Source organism: Gopherus evgoodei, chromosome 1, assembly GCF_007399415.2.
Source record: "Gopherus evgoodei ecotype Sinaloan lineage chromosome 1, rGopEvg1_v1.p, whole genome shotgun sequence".
Lineage (NCBI taxonomy): Eukaryota > Metazoa > Chordata > Testudines > Testudinidae > Gopherus > Gopherus evgoodei.
The window spans coordinates 86,729,578-86,752,629 of NC_044322.1; positions in this window are offsets into that span (position 1 = coordinate 86,729,578).

The following is a 23,052-nucleotide window of genomic DNA, read 5'->3' on the forward strand; positions in this document are numbered from 1 at the left end:
TTATATTGGTGCAGCGTTTGACTTAATTATTTCCCCCACCATACATTATTGCATGGAAGGATAAAATTGTTCTTCAGTAAACCAGATGCTTAAATTCTCGAGTATGCCTGTGCTTGGGCATATAAAATGTGCAGTAGAATTAATCAATGGAGGTTTTCTGTGTATATTTTGATGTATTTTATATTATTATTTGACAGATACCATCTGGTAAACTTAAATAAACAATTATGGGGGAAAAGGAATAAACTTCAAAAGAGATAGGGCCCAATACAATTCCCATCCAAGTCAACGGGAATCACTTAAATGGAAGTAGCTCAAGCCAATAGTCTGCAAGCAAAAAATAGTAGTGATTCTCAACCAAGGAGTCATAACTGAATGAAGATATCTGGGATACGGACTCAGAGGGTTCTAGGATATGAAATTATTCAAAAGTGTGATGGGTGTTAAAGGAGAGCCTGTGAGGTTTGGGGGTTAGAAGAATGTTGAGAATTCCTGACTTAGAAAATGTTGTTTTTCTGAGCAATGTACATATGGGATGGCAAAAAGAATCATGCTGGTGATGTTATATTAGAAACTTTAATCTGTTTTTTGATTGAACTAAAAACAAAACAAAAACAAAAACAATAGTGTACAATTGGAATACCGTATCTACAGAATCCAGTGCTACAGGACCTTGTTCAGTACCACATCTCTCAATCAGGCTATGCACACAAAACTGAAATCTTCAAGGGTTGTCAGCCTCACTGTCTCTTCTGTTTCTTTTTATGGTGTCAACAATGAAACACCAGAGACATCTGTCTGCATTTTGTAATTAATTGCATCACAACTAAAACCAAACATAGTTTGGTATTAACAGTGTAAATACTTGTAAAAATATTGTATTATTTTCCTAAGTGACAGAAACTTTCTTCATTGCAGTTTTTAAAATGATTTCTCTGCTTTTCTGTAACTTCAGTCACAGAAATCATTGCACTCAGTGTATCTTTTTTGGATAATAGAGAGAACCAAGCAAGCAATAGAATTGTGTAGACTGGATATTATATAAATATTGACTAAAGACCCTTTTGACAGCTGATCCATGCAAAGCCAGCTTTTTTTTCTCCGTTAGCTGATAAAACATACTCACAGAGGTGTGTCAGACCTGTTTCACAATGAAGAATCTAAGAGCACATAGAAATACCATCACTTAAGGTTTGCTGACTGTGTTTCTTTAAAATGCAAGCACCTGCAGAAAACCAGCTCTATTTTGAAAGGCTTATGGAGTGATGATTATTATACATCCAGGATTAACTCCAGAGTTGTGTTCAATCATTTATCATGAAGCTGCAACACTGTTTTAAAGCAACAGTAAATATAAGTGATACTGGTTTGAAGGAGAGTTGTAATGCTGCAGAGAGTAGATCTGAACAACCACAGATGGTGATCCAAGTTGTAATGAAGTGATGAGTTGCATGGATCAAGGGTTATGCAGATAAAGTTGGATACTCCACATTGAGTTCATATTAAAATCACAAGGTATGGAATATTGCCTGTCAAAAAAAAATTAAAGTAATTGAATTAGAATGTGACAGATGTGAGAGTAATAGCTCCTACCCAGACCATCAGTGCTAAAAGGAGATGATATTTTGAGCAGCAGAAGAAATGAAAATGAATAATGATTTGTAGGTCTAAACTTAAAAAGGTAGAATTAATTACTCATGATGTGTGACTGCTACTCTTTGAGCACAGCAACTTGCTTTCACTTCAGTAGTAAGTTTACTAGGAGTGAGTGAGTATTTCTAAGATTTTAAAATTATATTTATCTTAGGCAATGCTGAGGGGATCCACCTAGGCTGTGGCCCACTCACTTTTTGTCAGGGCCAAACCTGAATAGCACCGTGACCCCACTCATTCAAAGTTGGCCTGGCTGTCACTTGGTCAGATTTGACCTGGCTACCCTACTGTAATGTCGGAGGGGCAGCCAGGCCCAATTTGACTGAATAGTGTTGACCTGGTCCATGGGATGGGGTCACAGTGCCACTCTTTCAAATTTGGAGGAGGGGGCTGAAGGGGCTCATGGACCAGCTGGATCAGGCTGCTAGGAGCATTTGAGATATGAAGACCGGGGTCAGGTGCAGGTGCCCCCTCACTTTAAATGATAGTCCATGGAGCCAGTCTATAAAATAATGTTTTACACATAAATAGCAAAGACTGGGTCATGTGGACAAAAGGGCAAAATGAATGGAGTTCATCACAATTGCGTTATACAGGTTATCTCAAATGATTTTTTAAATACTCTGTTGGAATGTCTAAAAACCTACTCTAAAATACGTAATTAACAAAGTACATATGTAACAAAGTATACAGGGCTAGATTTTGACATGGTACACACATTGAATAGAACCTAACAGAACAAGTATCCCTATTGAACACCTTTGGATGATAAGCAGAGTAAGATATTGCAATGTGTGTTGAATGATGTGTGGGAGGACAATGTTTTTATTACCTCTTACTTTAAAAATATATGCAAAGCTCACTGTTGGTTGTTTTACCACCAGCAACACATCATGGTTTCTCACTCATGTAATTCAAGTATTCAGCTACAAAATAGTTATTAGGATGGCTTCTCAAAGCCAGGGGTATGTGCCAAACATCATATTGCATATCTACAATGAAAGAACGAGTTCACAGTGGTGTGTTGGTTAAAAATGTCATGAGTGAGTTTTGCAGATCATCCAAAATGAGAGCCAGCTGGTCCTTTGTGTTGCCACACATCATGCATTTTATTTATCATATATTATACATAAATTAAATGAAATCCTGTATTATAAAAATATATCTGCCCGTTATAGTCTGTATTGCCACATCTTCACCTCATGTCAACACCTTGTAAATCACAGGCCATAGTACTTCCCCAAAATCATTTTCTGTTTGTATTAGAGAATATTTTTTAGAAAAAAAGAACCATTTTAGAACTGATGAACTGTTCATTTTTTTCTGGGATTTTCTCATTAACATTCTGACAGCTTTTGAAATGACCATTCTGAAAAACCCAACTTTTGAAACCCCCCACAGTATGAAGTTAAGTGTTAATACCTTGTAGTGGTATAAATGACTAGCTACATAGATAGAACACACATGTGGGGTTTTCATTAATGTCAGTGGGAGCGATGTGGAGGCATAAAGGCAGAATTTGTCTCTAGATCAGGTGGAAGGAGAGCAAGCTTTATTTTCTGCTGTCTTCTGTGTCATCATCAAAACTGCTTGTTAAATACAGAAATGCAGTAAACTTTTGTTGGAGTTGGTGGATGGAGATGATGTATGAAAAAGAAACAGTTTAGATTTGTATAAGCAAGATTGAATTTGGAGTGTTGTCAGGACAAAAAAAAACCCTGTTGCTTTGATTTTTAATAGCTGAGATAGTAAAGGTCCAGCGAACGACAGTGAAGAAGGTTACAGGTTATGTATAGCAGAGATTACATAAGAAGAGAGAAAGGGCAATACTAGGATTATTTTGCATGAAAAGGACAATTGACAGAGATGACTTGACTACCATTTCCAGAGTTATAAAAGATGACAAAAACAAGTGATGCCTCCCTTTTATCATGCCCCAGAAAACAAGAGCAAGGAACAACTAGAGGAAATGGATGAACAGTGAATTTAGAAGTAATAAAAGGAAATACTGCTGCAAAACAATGTATAATGAGCTCACTATTTCAAGAAGTCAAATCAAATACCATGGTTGGATTTTTTTAAAAGGGCTTAATAACCATCTGATCAATAAAAGTAACAAAGAGTCCTGTGGCATCTTATAGACTAACAGGTGTATTGGAGCATGAGATTTTATGGGTGAATACTCACTTCATCGGATGCATGCACATGCATCTGATGAAGCGGGTATTCACCCGCAAAAGCTTATTCTCCAATAAACTGTTAGTCTATAACTAGAGTCTGCAACCTTTGGCACATGGCTTGCTAGGGTAAGTACACTGGCGGGCCGGGCCAGTTTGTTTATCTGCCATGTTGGCAGATTCGACTCATCGCGGCTCCCACTGGCTGTGGTTCGCTGTCGCAGGCCAATGGGGCTGGCAGAAAGCGGCGCGGGCGAGAGATGTGCTGGCCGCAGCTTCCTGCCATCCCCATTGGCCTGGGATGGCGAACCGTGTCCAGTGGGAGCCATGATCGGCCGAACCTGCCGACGCGGCAGATAAACAAACTGGCCTGGCCCGCAAGGGTGCTTACCCTGGTGAGCTGCGTGCCAGAGGTTGCCGACCCCTGGTCTATAAGGTGCCACAGGACTCTTTGTCCCTTTTTACATATCCATACTAACATGGCTACCCCTCTGATACTTGACATCTGATCAATAACATTTATAATGTACATTTGTGTATGGGTAGTTAAATGTGATTCAGAGTGTTAACTAGGGCAGAGAAGGAATTTTTTGTTCAATGTACATAATTGCAGAATTGTTTAGGAAGAAAACAGTTTGAGATCCTTGATGGAAGGTGCTTTATTATTTCTGAGAGTCCAAAATGTGATAGGTACTTTATAAAATAGATAAAATAGCTAAGTATTGTTGTGGGGATTTCACTTACTCTTAAAACAGTAAGCCTGGGCCACTGAAGAAGAAACTGCTAGAGACTTGATAGTCTGATCCAGTAGGATCTTAAAATGAGGAAATTCCAGTGGTAATGGCTGATACTCAAAAAATATGGATATGATATTAAGAGTCACTTTCTCTAACTCTCAGTACATTATAACATGTATAGCTTCAGTTGGCTATTCATTTAGAATTGTAGTCAAAGCCATCATAACCCTTTGACTCTCTCTTTAATTTTTAATTGTAATGTTTATATTATATTTTCTCTACAGTTGGGTCATGCTTCTAGGAGTATTTGGCAATATAGCCCTCTGCTAAAGTGAAAATGTATATTCTTTATTAGAAACTAGTATAGATGTGGGCTGATTATATCTGGCATCTTCTGCAAAGGAGGAAAGGGTTGTTGGTTTGTTTTGTTTTTTTTCCCTAAGAAGCATGCAAGTGATAACTTTAGTAGAGAATATGAAGATACGGCATAGTAATTTTTACTGAATCCATCTGCCAAGCCAGCACTTTAAGAATGGGATGTTTCCGCCTATGTGGGCTATTTTGTCAACTCCAACAGGCTTCTAGGATTGCACTTTTTTAACTGTTGTCTTGGTATTTGCAATATAAAGCAAATAAGCATGTCTTAGGTTATTCTTTTTGCAGCCTATGAATGTGTAATTGCTAAGATTGGTGATTCTGGCATTTTATTTATTTTCTGAAATCTGTGCATTTGATTGCATGATCTTATTAAACAGAGTTTTCTACCTTCTGATGCTATGTGCCTCTGCTAGGAGGAAAAGATGATTTGCAGTGACTCAGTGCCAGATTCCTGATTTTCTGTCACTTTACAATTTACTGTACATTTTATCATTGCATCCTTCTCTTTTTTATCATTCATTCCCTTCTTTTTGCTAATTGACATAATTTAGCAATTATCTCATCATACCAATTTGGCAACTTATGTACTTGACGGTAACATTTTCTGAGAATACAAGAATGCAGTGATGCAGCTACAAGAGGAAAATCTGTGTTACAATTAGCTTGTGGGAAAGATGTGCCAAGCTCAGGATACACTCAGGTTTTATTAACTATTCTCTGGCATTCTGAAGATATTGCTGCTTCAACCATTTATTTCTTCAGAGCAAACAACTGGGAAGCAAAGCTCAGAATATGTTAATTATGAAACCTGGCCATTATAGTATTGTAGTATCATTGTTTGATATCAGGACCCTGTTGTGCTAACCACAGTACAAATGCATAGGAGGAGACTTGCAGTCTGAACAGACTGCACAGAGCAAGAGAGGAAATGAAAACAGACAGGTGAAGTGACTTTTCCAAAGTCACCCAGTAGGTCAGTAGTAAAGCCAGGAATAGAACTCCATTCTATTGATTTTAAATCTGGGTCCTATCCAGTAGACAACACTGTCTCTCACATAGGGCAGAGGGAAGGGGACTTCTACTCTTTTGAATGCATGGAAAGGGGGGCTCTACCCCGTAAAGGATAATGAAGGTATCTACTCCACCTGCATAGCTGGGAGTAATTGTTCCTCCAGAGGCATGGTCTCACCCTAACCACCCACTGATGCAGTGACAGTGAATGCTAAACCTTACACCAGATGTTGTTTAATGCTTCTTGTCAGGAAAAAAACCCACTGTGTTGCTAAACCATTTAAAGGAAAAATGTTTATTTAATTCTTAGAATTAAAAATAAACATTCTTTTGGGGCTAAAGAGCCTAATGTTCCCAGATTTCTTCCTTCTTTTTTTTTTTAGCTTAGACTTTAACAACTTCAACCAATAGTGTTTGTGTCATATAGTTATTTTAACTTGTGTGTCAGTGCATCTGACGAAGTGGGTATTCACCCACGAAAGCTCATGACCAATACGTCTGTTAGTCTATAAGGTGCCACAGGACTCTTTGCTGCTTTTACAGATACAGACTAACACGGCTACCCTCTGATACTAGTCAAGTTTATTATAAATCAGTGCTTCTCTTATTCTACCATATATTTTATAATATTTCTATAACGTAAATGACAGTCATGTTTAATTAGAGATTTCCCCTCTCAGATCTCAAAAGGATCCTTTTGTGTATCCAAATTTCCTTTTAAACCATCATTTTGCTCTTTCATTGTCTTGTTTTCTTTATAATACTACATTATAGGTGTACTGCTAGTACTTCAGCAATCTTCCCAGACTCCTTATCAACTTCATTATCATCACTTAAATCTATGGACCTTTCTGAATCTTACAATTTATAATAAAGACTCATATCCAAGATTTCCCTCTGGTCATTGTTTAATCCTTTCAGTATGCTGCTGTGATTAACCAGTTTTGCTTTTTATTTCTGCATAGAGTTTTTCTGCCTTTGAAGAATATTTAAGATTAAGGCATACATCTGTTCCAATCATCTCTGCAAATGACTGAAAATACTCAAATTACATTCAGTCAAGCTGCACATGTCGGCTAATTTAATCTAGTAGGTTCAGTGATATTACTATTAACCTATAGAGCTTTACTGATAATCTCTCTCAAGAAGTTTAATCTTGTCAAAGTTCCTGAGCACTGGTGGCCTCATTTAGGAGTTTTGGATTTCACACTCTCTAAAGGAATGTGCTAGTTGCTGATGAGCTGTAACATCTCTGGTATATTTTACATCTGTCAGCTAGGTGAGTTCCAAGCCTTGATAGACATGCCTACACTCGTTTGGATTTGGCTGTGCTATCTTTACTCTAAAAGAAGCCATTACCTCCGAATCAGAGAAAAAATGTTGTGACTTACTACTTAAACACTTGGAATTCTAGATGTTTTGTTATTTGATGCTTTAACCAGTGTTTTGATCATCAGATATAATAGTTTGCCTCTCATGTGTGAGATTGTAAGTTTCTCTATTTCCAAAGCCAATTTGTTGTTCAAATTATATTCATTTTCTCAAGAAATACTGTTACTAAATAACTCAATCCACAAGACTCTCAGGTCCTGACATTCTCTATATTCTCTACCACACAGATATGTTCTATTTTTTTTTTAAATAATTCAGGATATGATGTTTAAGTGAATCTTCTAAGCTCATAACTAGAGTTCTACCAAATTCACAGCCCATTTTGATCAATTTCACCATCATAGAATTTTAAAAATCATAAATTTCACAGTTTCAGATATTTAAATCTATATTAAAACCATACCATGCCACCCTTACTTCTGCACTGCTGCTGGCAGTGTTCTTGCCTTCAGAGCGGGGCTCCCAGCTGGAAGCCATGAGCTTCCTGCATCCAGGGGAGATTCCCAGAGGTCCATCTAACCTGCCCCTGGGAACAGCCCTGCAGGGAAAGAGGAAGCCCCATCCCTCCCCAATCTGGCTGGGCCTAGCAGCTGGAGCCTGGCGCACTGTAGGAGCCCTCAACCCATTCTCTCCCCTACAGGGGAGACCAGATTTCATGGTCCATGATCCTTTCTTCATGGCCATGAATTTAGTAGGGATCTACTTATAAGCAAGACAGCAATTCATGCCTTTGTTTTATTAGATGTTTTGTGTGAGGTGATGAAATGTTTCTGACATGTTAATAGCATGCCATGATGTATTATCTGGATAAGAGACTTGTTATATTTCTTAGCCTCTTCTCTGACTAACATACTGGTATACTTGTGCTGTTGTACAGTACCTAATGGTAGGGAGTATCCAAGTTCTACTCTATACAAATAAGAGGCATTACCTATATGAATTAACTGGAGATGGAATTCCTTGAGCTGGGGGCTATAAGATGAAGGCTGTTCTCCTAAATTAAATCTGATGTATCATATCTGAAGTATAACTACGAAAAATGGTTTGAAGGTGACAAAGTCAGGAAACAGGGAAGAGCATAAACTGCCTTCTCCCTGTTTGGAGAGACCAAGTGTCATATCCTCTACTCATACTCACCATGCTGTCTTTCTGTCCTAAAAAGGGTCTGGTGTGGGATCCCTCCTTATCTGCCAGCAACAGGGAGTAAGCAGTGACCTTAATGTGACAGCAAGAGAAACTTCTGAGATTCCTCAGGAGGATTTAATAAAAGATTTGCTGATGTTCATAGACCTATTGGTGAGTCTCAGCAAGAGGTGTCCAATTTTTTTTCCAGCATGACCCCATTTTAATGAAATATTTCCTAGTGGGACCCGAGACTGCATGGAGGATTCCATTTTGAGCAGCAAAGTGGTGTCCTACATTGTTATGACTTTACATGCACCTTACATATGAGGCCGTGCTGTGTGGTGCAAAATGGCATCATCCGCACAGTAGGGATTGTCATGACCCCATCTACTGATGGCATGACTGCATCTGGAGGTGTGACCCACATTTTGGGAACTGCTAGTTTATGCCAATTTCAAATGAAATTGGGATCGGTTTATAGTTTAAAGTGGAACCCGTGCAAAACTGGGTGGTTTCCAGCTCAAACTATGGCAGATTAGGATGAGTCTGTTCTGAATGTCAGATTTACCTAGGTCCATTGCTAAATCAATTAAAAAACAAAACAAAATAAAAAAACCCTCTTACTGAGTACTCCACTGTCACAAGTAGGGCTGCTCTATAGCACCCCCTGCCTTTGTCCACAAATTGTGGCCACCTACTAGGAATAGGGTGGCCTGTGTCATCAGCTTGACAGCAGTCTCTAAACAGTTAACTAAAAATAGCAAACCCAGGATTCATCTGTCAGCACCTTTAAATAAATCAGCACACCTTCAAATGCAAGCATTTGGGAGTGGCGCTTGAAGGCAACGTCCTGACCTGGTTCTGGGCTAGCACTGATGTGTTCCTCCTTCATGCCAGTCTCACATCCCAGTCTCACCCAACACTGCTCTTTGTTAACTGGATTGCTGACTCCAAATTGGTAAATTCCTTCCTAGACCCTCTAGGCTTCCAGAGAAGTAAGTCTTGTTGGTAGCCTGGTCTGAGTGGGTTTTCATGGAGCAGAGAAAGTCTGATAGACCCTGCCATACCCACACAATAGCATCTTCCCTTCTCTCACTTGTGAATGATGTCCCTTTAATTAAGAAGACTAGGAAGAGTACATATGCAGCTTTCAGCTCCCTTCCTAATTTCTATCTGGATATTTGTGTTATAGGATAATACAACATGGAATAATTCGTTATTGATTCTCATTACAAAGTAATCTTGTCTCTGGCTTTTTGGGGAATGGTGGTCTGTGCATCCCAGAGTCTTTTTAGTGTAAAAATACCGTATGTAATGCCCGAGAATATGAAAACTTCAAAAGATTAGTTTCTTCTTTAGACTAATCAAAAAGATGTTTCTTTCTCCCCAAAACAGTCATTCAGTGAACATCAAAACTGGTGATGTATTTCTATTTTTAGTTAATAAGAATTTTGTTTTTTTAACTATGAAATAAGTCTTTACTTGTGTGTGTGTGTGTGTGTGCACGTGTGTGCAAGTGCACGTGTTTGTGTCTATATCAAGATCTCATGGTCTTGAGCCTTGTAGTGCCTTTGTTTTTGTTGAGTCCTAAATCAAATACAGTAGAGGATAGGTTCAGTATTCAATGAAAAAAGTGGACTAGACCTTTGGTATCTGAGGCAACTAGATTTTAACCCTCCAATGCCAGAAAGTATAATAAAAATAATGCTGCAGAGGATCACCTGAAATTAACTATTTACTGGTACTGTAAGGCTTTTGATTGTTAGTATTTCAGTACATTTACAGGGGTACAGAAATGATCATTGATCTCTTTGACCTATTTTAAAGAGTATCCCTTTATACAGGGTTTATTTTGAAGAGTGTATGGGTTGTGATGCCAAAACTCTTGGCCTAGAATTATAGTTGATATCTTGTATTTAGAATGCCCTTTCTGGCTTTCCTACACACAAAGCCCTCTTTCACCCCTGCCAGGGCATCTCACAGTGGCCTGCAAATACCCAGTTATTTCTATAAGAGTTACAGAAACTCTGTTCATACATAGATGAGTGATATCATTTGAAATCCTATCAAACTTTCTATTGCCAATACTTAGAGCTAGATTGTCTCACTAAGTACAGACTCACCATGGGACTGGTGCAGAATTGCTGTGCCACAGGGAGAGGTCTGGAAGGAGTGGACTCTGGCAGCTTGCCGTCATGTTGGATGAATGCGCCCATTGCTCGGAAGAACTGAGCGACAGTGATTGTGGCTGGCCTGTGTACTGAGTCGGTTGGGGTGGAATGTTATCTGATGGCTCTTTTCACCTCCTCTCTCTCACAGAAGGACCAATTATAATCTGGCCCCTAATTTCAGAGTTCAGTATTAGATTTAAAATACTAGTTACTTTTTCGGGTTTGAGAAATGGATGGTGGATTTGTATAGAAATATATATTTGCATAGAATATATTTTACAATGTCCTCAACTCATCCTCTTCTTTCTTTCCTCCCTCCCAAAGAATAATCCCAAACTTTGCCTCCTGCTCTAGATGCATCCTATAAGGGTGCCTCTCTCAGAAATTGTGTAAAATATATCGACATAATGAAGGCCTTGACTGAAGTGTTGGTGTAACCTAATGTCATAGATGCTAACTGAAATCTTAAATTAGAGATTTAAAAAACTTCATTCATAAATGAGGAAGGGATTCCAAAATTTAATGGTTCAGTGGACAATGGATATTTATTCATATAACAGAATTATAAAATTATGGGATGAAAAAATGTACTATATTGGATTTTTGTTTGTTTGTTTGTTTTGTAAATGTTTTGATAGTATCTTGAATTGTATCCTTAAATGTAATTGAAATTGACTTGAATATGATCACTGATGTATTGAAAATCATCAGTTCATTGCAGAGTTATTAATAAAAGATAACAATGTAGCTCATGGGAGAGGTATCTAATGGTGTACTCTAGGAATTGGTACTAAGTGCAGATTTATTTAACATCTTCATTGCTGATTAAGAAGAAAGGATAAAAAAAACATGATGACATTGATGGATAAAACTGATGTGAAAAAAAGATAGAGATATTAGAATTTTAGGCAGAATTTAACAAAGGGTTTCAATTTAGCAAGTTTGCAAGCTAATCCGTCTGGGGAAAAGTTAATCCAAATACAGATATTCAAGTGGAGAGGAAGTTGTGGAAAGGTATGGAATTGTGATAATGAAGAATATATTAGATATGAGTTTGCAATATAGATTTGTGTTTCATACATGACCCAATGTAGTTTTGACTTGTCACAGACTAGGGACGTAGTAGGCCCTCTCTACATGGCTCTAACAAAGCTGCATGAGAAAGAATTGTGCTCGTTACTGGGATCTTATTGCTGGAGACACACAGATGATAATCAAAGGAAAATAACAAATAATTAGATCGGGTGGAAAGACTGACTTAAATAATGACTTAAATATACATAGCTTGGCTAAGAAATAAAATGAAGGGGGACCTGATAACATACCACAAATATTTAACATATTTAAAAACTGAATGGGAAAAAAATAGCTTAAGACAAGAGGACTGAGATTAAAAACGTCATGAATTTAGGAAAAGGAAATTTTAGACTGAATGGAAAAATGTGCTGTCAGCAAGAGCTTGCCCAGGCAAACAGACTGTTCCACTTAAGCTATAATTTCTTTTTTTATGTAGGGATATGATGGTATAATAGAGGGCAAAAATAACACATTTATCTTGCATCATGAGTTTGGTCACCAAGCCTTTCTTTGAGAACTATCGAGAAAAAAGGAGGCAGTTTGTTAAAATTTGTTTGGCTTCAGTGCTCCATTTGGTACCCTAAAATGGATGGGTGACCTATTTCCCAGAGATACTGGGAGAAAAATCAATCTCCCAGGCCATATATGTTGTTAAGACACTATTTACAGGAATGACTGTGCAGATTTGTTAATAGCAGAATATCTCATTGTTAACACCATTCATATGTGTCGTGATTCTCTGTGAATGAGTAGCGTGTATTGACACCCTTGTATTTCTCCACGCCAGTGAAAAAAGGTGAATACCTTTTTCCTCCTGATTCAGCTATAGTGACTACTAGTAGTATGAATATTACTGGCTCTTCACTGAACTCAGAAATCCTGTCAATACATAAGCATGAAATTGCAAGTTCTCATTTGCACTGGAAACCTGTAACTGCTCAAATAAGCCCCATATATGTCTTTAAAGGTCTCACACAGCAGACCATAACCTTTCATTCCGTACATCAGCATAAGTTTTTTCCAGGGAAATGAGGAAATAAAGTAAATTTGGCAAAAGGAATAAGGAATAGGGATTTGCCTACAGTTATGCCCACTAAACAGTATGAGCATCTTTTTCTGCAGGTTTTAAAGCAACAGCAACACTTCAGTTTTCTTAGAAAACATTACTACTAGCATTACAAGAGAGGAATTTCACTCATTTATTTTAATGTCCTTGAATATGTTTAAGTCAATTTTCACTACCACTAATGATGAGTTCAACTCCTGTAAGGCCTTTGCTGGAAAACAAGAAAGGAAAGATGGAAAATGAGTGAGTATAGAGAATGGAAGAGTAGAGAAGAGATGAGGAGAGAAATAAAACAATGAATGTCAGAGAGGGGATAGGGATAGTGAGAGGGAAAAAAGAGAGAAGAAAGGAGAAATTCAAGTGGAAATGAAGGGAAATAAGTGATGGAAAGTGAAAGAATAAAACCAGAGTTTTCAGAGTATAAGTTTGATATGGTTTAGCTAGTGTCCGGTGACTAATAAAATGTGAAATGCTAGTGTTTGCATGGTAGTGTGTATCAAAGATATACTTCAATGATTTGTATTAAGCTGTCTTATCCTTAAACTACCTCTTTTCTGGTTTAAACTCCAGACTAGTGAGTAACGAAATCATTTCATTTGCTCTCCCTTTGGAACCTGACAAATGCATCTATGTAGTTATATTTTAATAATGTTACCTCAACAGTTTCTGAAAATGAGGCCCAGTGTCTCACATCGGGCCCTCAAAATCTGTAGTCACTTGTTAAAATTTAGGGCTTATTTAAGGACATTTGCTACTGTGAGGATATAGTGTGATAAAATATTATAATCTTATCTCTCATTCTGTGCTGAACAATTCCAGAAAATCCCCTATCCCCAGTTCAGATGTTTCCTTTAGTGGAATTTCATTTGTGACAAGAAGATTGTTACTGTTTTATGACTTATAGACTAAGGAAGTTGGTCCTGGTCTTGTCATTTGGTTGTGTCACATAAATATGAAAAAATGATGAGAGATGTTATACTGAATTTACTGGACAGCTGCATAAGCCCTGTGCTATCCTTGTGTGTAAACTATAGGTTATTGCCAAGATTGAATACTTATTTTGGAACAGATTCATTACTATGAGGATGGAGGTGAAAATGATATTTTCTGTACCCACAGGAGCTATTAGGCAGTGTGAGAATTCACCACTGTGGAAAATCAAACCAGTTTCACTGCTGCCATTCTGCAATGAGGGTTTCCACTGTGGGAGATAAGCTTTAAATTCAAGCCTAGTGGATCCCATCATTAGCCCAGGAGCCATGCTTAGTCAGTGTGTTACCTCAACCTCTCAACCTACCCATTTTGTAGTTGTTCTTGCAATCCTATGTGCTCTCGCCTCTAGCGGATGTTGCATTACCACAGGCCAACTGATCCTGTTGATGATAATGTGTTTACTTCTAGTCTGAGAAGAAGGAAGGGAGTCAGAAGGAACAGGGCTGGAGAGAAGTGTGAGGGAAGGGAGCAGGGGAGCATGGAGGGCAGTTGGAATGGGGCTGAGGAGAAGTCACTGTGAGGAAGAAGGTGGGAGTGGGATGGCACAATGTCCAGTCAGCACTACAATAAGCATTAATAACATCATCAGTGTATTAAAGACCCTGCTGTGAAACTTTCTGTGGCTGCTGCTGCTGCTGGCTTGAATTTCTCTAGCCCTGGAACTGGCACAACTTCTAATTTCTTTCTTCCAAATCCCACATGGTTTGGGGACATGCCATATGGTTTATGGTTCCTCAGAGGGAAGGGGAGCTGCTCTTTCACAGTCTGGGTTGAGAGGACTGACTGTAGCTAGTCCCCATTTTCCCCATTACCTCCCCTGATGCTGCAATACCTGTGGAGGCTGCCTTTACAGCTACCTAACATTTGTAACTAAGACCACAGCAAATACTACAGCAGTTTCTCATAGTCGACAATAAGGGAAGATTAAAGTTAAATGCTTTTCTTTGCATGTTTTCTCTTTCTTAAATGTACAGTATTTTGTTTAAATGTGACTGTCAAGGTCTTTTCCCCACTTTGAACTTTAGCATCCAAAAAGTGGGGACCTGCATGGACCCTTCTAAGCTTAATTCCTAGCTTAGATCTGATAACGCTGCCACCAGCCAAAAATATAGTGTTTGGCACAGTTCCTGTTCACCAAACCTTCCCTGGGGAACCCAAGACCCAAACCCCTAGGGTCTTAAAACAAGGAGAAATAAACCATCCCCCCTCCTTTCCCCCCCAGACTTTCCCCTCCCTGGGTTGCCTTGGGAAGCTATACAGATCCAAACTCCTTGGATCTTAAAACAAAGAGGAATTAACCATTCCCTTCCTCCTTTCCCCCACCAATCCCTGGTGAGTTTAGACTCAATCCCTTGGATTCCAAAACAAGGAAAAATCAATCAGGTTCTTAAAAAGAAAGCTTTTAATTAGAGAAATTTTTTACTTTTTCTAACTCTGTAAAATCAGGATGGTAAATGCTTACAGGGTATTCAGATTCATATAGACTAGAGGGACTTCCCCCACCCCCTAGCCTGAGATTCAAAGTTACAGCAAACAGAGGTAAAAATCCTTCCAGCAAAATACACATTTACAAGTTAAGAAAATAAACATAAGGCTAATCCGCCTTTCCTGGCTAGTAGTTACTATTGTGAAACATAAGAGACTGATTCAGAAAGATTGGAGAAAACCTGGGTGTACATCTGGTCCCTCTTAGCCCCAAGAGAGAACAACGAACAAAATAAACAGCACAAACAAAGACTTCCCTCCACCAAGATTTGAAAGTATCTTGTACCTCCATTGGTCCTCTGGTCAGGTATCAGCCAGGTTCACTGAGCTTCTTAACCCTTTACAGGTATAAGAGACATTAACCCTTAACTATCTGTTTATGACTCTCATTTGGATTTGACCATTACTGGGCTACATGGTACTGACTGAATGTCCCTGGAGATGTGGGAATTTCTACCTCTGGGGGAAAAAGACAATAGGTGGAGTTAACTATTCTGGAGATACCCAGTCAGAGAGATCCTTATTGAGCAAGCCACCTCTGTTCAGCAAAGCACTTAAGCACAAATTTCAGTCTCAATGCAGTTAATAGGACCTAAGCATATGCTCAAGTGCTTTCCTGAATAAAGATAGACTTAAGCATGTGCTTGAATACCTCAGGTTTGGGCCAAATACTGGTTCAGGAGGGATTGTGATTTCTATCCATTGAGTGAGGTAGCACATAATGTAGGTATCCAATTATATTGGTTTGGAATGAACTCTTAGACCTTAGGGGTTGCTGGCTGATATATTGAATTGTAGCCATATCTCATGATTGTCAGCACTGTATCTATTTTAAAATCCTATATGGCTTTTTCACTGATATGTTAATATGCACAGTAGATTGTTTTCCTTTAACAGCTATTTCGTTCCTTTGAACTTTCTTTCAGTTGTGCTCAAACAAACGTACGTAATGAAAGAACATAAGCAAGTCGGTGTCCAGATCAGAAGTTGTAAGTTTTCAGAGAAAATTGGACCCCTGGAACTGGTCGCTGTGTTCTGCCTTTTAAATACTATTTAAATGGCCTTGGGTTGATGGGCATATGTTGCAACTTCATAAGAAATTAATCTTACCAAGGAAGAATGCTTTGTACAAAGGTTCATAACACTGCAACAAGGAAAAGGACTGGGGGCAAGGGTGATGCTTCTGGTATTCAAAAAATTAAAAGGAGTTAAAGATGAAAACTGAATTCTGAAAGCTGTATGAAGAGAGATGTTAACCTCTTCTGAGTCCTTTCTCAACCACCTGCCAGTTCTAGAATGAAAATCAATATAAAAATGTCACACACTTTCACAGGCATAGAATCCCTTTAGAAAGATTAAAGGCTGCCACTGTCTTCTCTTCATGCAAAAACATACCCCCATGCCCATTGTTCCTCTTTGTGACATATTTTTGTTGTATGTTGTGTCTTTGTTTAATGACAATAGTTCATTATTTCCCCCCAAGAATAAGAAGCAAAACTTCTCAAAATTAAAAAGTGGCTACAAGTTAATATCTGTGCCAATGTGAAGAACAAGGACAAACTTCCCATGGTTCCTTTTCTTAGAACACAGAGGGCTTTTCCCCAGGAATCGTGAAGACACTCTAAAGGATTACACATGTAGCCTTTCTGTAAAAGTGAAAGATAAAAGTGCTGCAGTAGAAAGAATCAATGTCCTGCTTAAAAAAAAAGAAATACAAGCTCTCCCTTGGGAAAATTGACCTGACAAAAGCGAAAGCCCTGTGTACTTTCTGTGATGTAATGGTATTCAGTATTACTCTTTTTTATATAATAAATCTTTTGCTTGCTTTTGAGCTGATGATTCTCAAGAATGAAATATCCATGGGTCAAGGCAATAAGAGATGGAACAGATTGTTTAACGTAAGCCATTTACACATATTGCAAGGGACCATTCAATGTGAAGTGCCCCATTAAGACCCTTCCAGTCATAGAGAGGAAAGGAGGAATGGGAATCATCTGGAGGGAACGGGGGAGGGAGGAGGGGGAGATTGTTAGTGGGGTATAGATTGTTGTAATAAGCCGTAAATCCATTGTCTCTCTTCACTCCATGATATTTAGTGTCTAGCAAAGTTATGACTTTAAGCTCCCAGGATCATCTTTTGAAAGTGTTGTGCAGGTTTCCTTTGAGGCTGAGGAAAACTAGTAATTATTTCTTTTCTATTTCTTCTCAGTAGAAATTGATACTCTTTTCAACTGTGGATGCAGGCAAACAATCGAGGCTTTAGATTATACCATGAGTGTAAAGGAATAGCATTTCTTCAAAACAGGTGAAATACAAACTATAGCAGCAATGAATTTCTTACACTAACAGCAGGTCCAAAAAATGCCACTGTTTATGGTTGTAGCAAGTGGTCAATACTACAGAGATAGTTTCCAGTTTCAGATTATTAGACGAGTACATTTTAGGGTGGCAGAATAGGAGACTGAGAGTCAGGACTTGGGATATGGATTATATTTCCCTTACCACCATTAATTTGTTAGAGACAGGACTCAGTTTCTGTAATTCAACTTCCTCATTTGTAAAATAGAGCTGATACTACTGTATTGATGCTTTGAAATGACAGGCACTATATAAATGCAATGTATTTTATTATTTATACAACAGCTTTATTGAGAAGGATCTCAAGGTGTTTAAAAGTGAACAAAAAAACAAAAAGGTTACTTCAGTTACCACTGTGATGAAACACAGAAGCTTTTTGACAGAGAACAGTAACTATTAATGACAATTTATAACAGGAGGTAAATATGAACATTTTTTGTAGGGCTGGTTGAAATTTTTCCATCAAAACTTTTTTGACAGAAATTTTTCAGAAAAAAAAATTTTCTACAGAAAATTTTGATTTTTCATTGAAGAACTAACACTTGAAATCTAAACATTTTCAGTTTTTAGAACATTTCAGTTCATGGAGGATTGGTCAATCAAAGGTTAGTAACCAGGATGGTCAGGGATGCAACTCCATGCTCTGGGTGTCCCTAAACCAGTGACTGCCAAAAGCTGGAACTAGATGACTGGGGATGGATCAATCAATACTTGCCCTGTTCTGTTCATTCCCTCTGAAGCATCTGGTACCGGACACTGTCAGAAGACAGGATCCTGGGCTAGACAGAACATTGGTCTGATCCAGTATGGTCATTCTTATGTTCTTAGCTGCACTGGCTTGTGGGAATTGTAATTCGGGTGCTTCATGCTCCCTTTCTTCTCCATAAGCTAGAATCCTCAGCTGCATCTCCTGAGACGCACCACAGCCTTCTGACTGCCATAATGCATAATATCCTTTCAAAGAGAGGGGAGATAATGGTAGATGTGGCCCAGTCAGGGAGATGGGTTGATAAAAGGAGAATTGAAGCATGAAGAATCTGAACTACAATTTCCATCAGCCACCATCATTACAGAATCAATTTTTTTAAATAACACCTTTTGACATTTTTTTCTGTAAAAAAAATTATTTTTTGTCAAAATTGTACATCTCTAATCTTTAAACAACTGGGATTGCAGTGAGTAGGAATGTTGCTTTACAGCCCATCTAAAAGGTGAGGCCAACCACTTTCCTTTTTATTGCTATGTTATGTTTGGTTTAAGAGGACAGAGTCATACCTACGTAATCAACAGCTTTCTGCAGTCATTAAATATCCCTTGGATGTCTCTATTCCAATTATTAACCAGGACCAGCCACTTCTGGACAAAATCACAACCCAAAGCGCTATAGTTGCAGACACTAACATATTCTATCAAATGTAATAGCGCATTCTGGTTACACTTTTGAAAGTCTGTATCTACTTTAAATAAATTATTTTTTCTTAATATAGGATTGTACTATGTTTTTTTTATTAAAGAAAAAAACAAATTGGCTAGTCAGTGAACAGTGCTACTTTCAGTTAATAAAAACTGACATTTGAACTCCTCCCATCTAATCTGCTGACAGAAAAAAAATGATTTGAGTATTTCTGTTCAAAATATATTGCAGCCATTGAATTAGAATAATTTTAACTCATCAACATGTTATTTCAGGTTATGTGTAATTAGAGAGGGTAAGAAAATAGGATGCAAGTATTATTCAATCAAAAGCTTTTGGAACATATTAGAAATTCTCTGTCTCCTTTTTTTTAAATGTATCATATCACATATACGTATTCATTTGTCACTAAAGGTGTAGTCTTGTGATTAATCATATAAATCTCATAAGTGTTTCCTAAAACGTAATTATCAGTAGATAAATTTATTTTGAAATATTGAAGTAATCAGATCCATGTGGATTGCTGCTAACCGTCGCTCCAGTTCACCAAGTTTTAAAAACATGCCTAATTTACAGGACACGCAGAAACTTAGGCATGTGCTTAAGTACCTTGCTAAATCAGCACTTAGTAGAGGCTAAATTCTGGCACTTTTATCTTTACGGCTTCAGTGATGCCTAGGCCTTGTGTTTATCCTCTTTGCAGGGGTGAATTTCAGCCAATATAAGGGCTCAATCCTATATAGTGCTCCAATCCAAAGAAACACTTAAGCATATGCTTAACTTTAAGCAAATATATAGTCCCAGTGTTTTAAATTAGTCCTCACCAAGTTCCAGGTACTTAACATTAAGCACATGTGAAGGCCCACAAATGTCTGAGCTCTGCTGGACTAGGGCCTGATTACTCATCACCTTGCAGAACTGAGCCCCAAGTAAATGTGTTAGAATCTATTTGGCATGGTTTAGCATGCGTCTTATGTGTTAGAATCTATTTGGCATGGCTCAGCATGCATCTTACTTATGTTTAATATCAATCCCCTATCCAAATAGAATTTGGTGGGGACTTATTGAATATATTTTGTGACATCATGGACAATAATATTATTTTCTTATCACTAAGTAAAACCTGTCCTTTTCTTTATAGGGAGGAGAGGGATGGACTCAAGTCTTTTACGTCCTTAGGCTCAAATCCTGGAAACTCTTAAACACGTGTCTAACTTTATGCATGTGAATTTTTGTTTCATGTGTGGGACCTTAGTCTTTTCTTCTGTGTCCATATGTGCTGAACCTAACCTATCTGAGCTTCAATTTACAAGGGCATGTATTTGGCTACTACATTTTATTATCAGCTTAGCCTTTATGCATATCATCACAGCCTCTTAAAATCTGCATGGAGAAATTGTTCAATTGGAAAAGGGAAAATCTAAATCTCAAATGGCTTGATAGGTAAAGAACAAAATGATTGAGGAGGTGAATTCCTGATCTCAGACCTTCTTATCCATTGTCTCTAAAGATATTTTTTACTAGATTTAATAAACGTGCTTCTCTGATTTGTGGATCTGGTTTCTGGGTTTTTTGTTGTTTTTTGTTTCTTGTTTTAAACACCTCTATATAATAACTCTTCCTGGATGTAGAAAGACAGTTCTCATTCTAAATGACACAAAAAAAAAACCAACCAATCAAACAAACAAACAAACAAACAAAAAAAGACCTTTATTTGGAGCAGGTGTTCAAGAAGGGCAGTTGTCTTTCTGGTATATATTCTTGTAAGTACATTGTGGGATATTTTTCTCTTAAAAATACATATAAAAAGTGCTCCAAATGTATATAAAAAGTTTTTAAAAGTCCTTTCTTCACTCATTAATCGTAGATAATACAGTCAGAGACAATATAAATGTCTCCACACTCTGTCAGTGTACCTCATCCTTGACTTGGAAGGAGCACCACTAGAGGTGAGCAAGAGGTGTTTCTCTGCTCATTAAGTTCTTGACCTTTTGGCTGAGGCTGCCAGCACTGGGGCAAGTAATTCCAAATGTTGATAGCTTAGAAATATGGAAATTTGCTCATTATTCTGAATCCATTAGACAGGGCCCAGATTACAAACTCATGTCAAATAGGCCTCCAAACAGATGTCAGATGATGCCATTTGGTGGTGGACTTGAAATATGGACATTTGTTAATTAGATTGACTCTATTAGACTGGGCCCAGAGTTCAGATGCATTTCAAATAGGCCTCCAAACAGCCATCAGATGATGCAAATATTTTGTGATGGGAGGGGTGAGGAGGATTACTAACAAAAAATGCTAATAGATGTAGTTATTTAGACCTTATTGAAAAAATGGAATTACCCTCCTACAGAAAATTTTGATAATTCAACATTTGTTTTTGTCCCAAATCAGGACAAAAAAGTCAAATTATTGAAATGTTTAGTGGAACAAAATGTTCTGATTTTTTTTTTATTTGGAAATGTCAAAAATGTGTCATTTCGTCAGGTCAACATTGATCTATATCTCCCTGACCCACACAATGCCTCATCAGCGTTTTAGTTTAACAGCATCATGCTCACATTCTTCCTATCGGATGGACTCCCCAGCTGGACTCCATCTCTCATGATGCACGGGCCTTGGCTACATTGGTGCTTTACAGCGCTGAAAAAACACCCTCCTGAGCGCAGCAAATTAAAGCGCTTTAAAGCGCCAGTGTAAACAGTGCCCCAGCAGTGCACGGCTCCCAGCACTGTAAGCTAATCCCCACAGGGAGGTGGAGTACCTGCAGCATTGGGAGAGCTCTCTCCAAGTGGCACCGCGACCACAGTTGCACTTCAAAGCGCTGCTGCGGGAGCACTCCCACAGCAGTGCTGTACAGCTGCAAGTGTAGCCATACCCACAGTGGTCTTCCTCCGCTCCCTGCAGCTGAAACTGTGCAGTGCATCATGAGAGTGCCATGACTATGTGCCTCTGAGTCAGCCTTGGCTTTTGAGGTGCTTAATCAGAGTTGAATTTTGAAAATCTCATGCAGCCATGCTGCCTCCCATGAGATTTACAAAATATAGCTCTGATTAGGCATATCACATAGAGGTCAATACAGCGATTAGTGATCAACAACAAAAAAAGAAACATTATGTCTTGCAGAAAATTTCTATTTTGCAGAAATCATATTTACTGTGTAAAACAAACAAAAATTCTGACAGAAAATTTCTGACTAGAACAATTATCCCACCCCCATCCCACCCTTTCCTTTACCTCCTTAGGACTGAAAGGTATTAACAGGTCACTTCACCATGAATAGGCCCTTGAAATGTGTTAACTACTTATGCTAAACAATCTGTTCCAGTTTGTATTTAGCAATGATAGTCTGAGTTAGGCTGTGTCTACACTAGGGAGTTTACAGCAGCACAGCCATACCAATGCAGCTGTGTCATTTGTAAGATTGCTCGTGTAGCTGCTCTGTGCTGATGGGAGAGAGATCGCCCATGAACATAATAAAACCACATCTACGTGTGGCAGTAGTTATGTCATCAGGAGAAGCTCTTCTGCCACCATAGTGCTGTCTACATTGGAACTTCTGTCGGTGTAATTTAAGTTGCTCAGAGGTGTGTGTTTTCACACCCCTTAGCAACATAAGTTATATCAACAAAAGTGGTAGTGTTGACATGGCATTAGTTTCACAGACCTGAAGAAGACCTCTGTGTAATCTTGAAAGCTTGTCTCACTAACCAACAGAAGTTGGTCCAATAAAAGATACTACCTCACCCCCCTTGTCTCTTTAATAACTTGGAACCAACAGGGCTACAACAACATTTCATTCATATATATGAGAAGCTCATTCAGCTGCATCATGCGGACTATTCTTTACAAAAAAAAAATGTGTTTATCAGTATATGCATGTTCCACCTTAGTTATTTTGCCTACTTCCACACAAAAAGTGGATTACTCTATTATTTCTGTTATCTGTATCTATGCTACTCTGAAGTTATGAAACTGATAAACTAGCAGCTATATACTTTTATTTAAATAA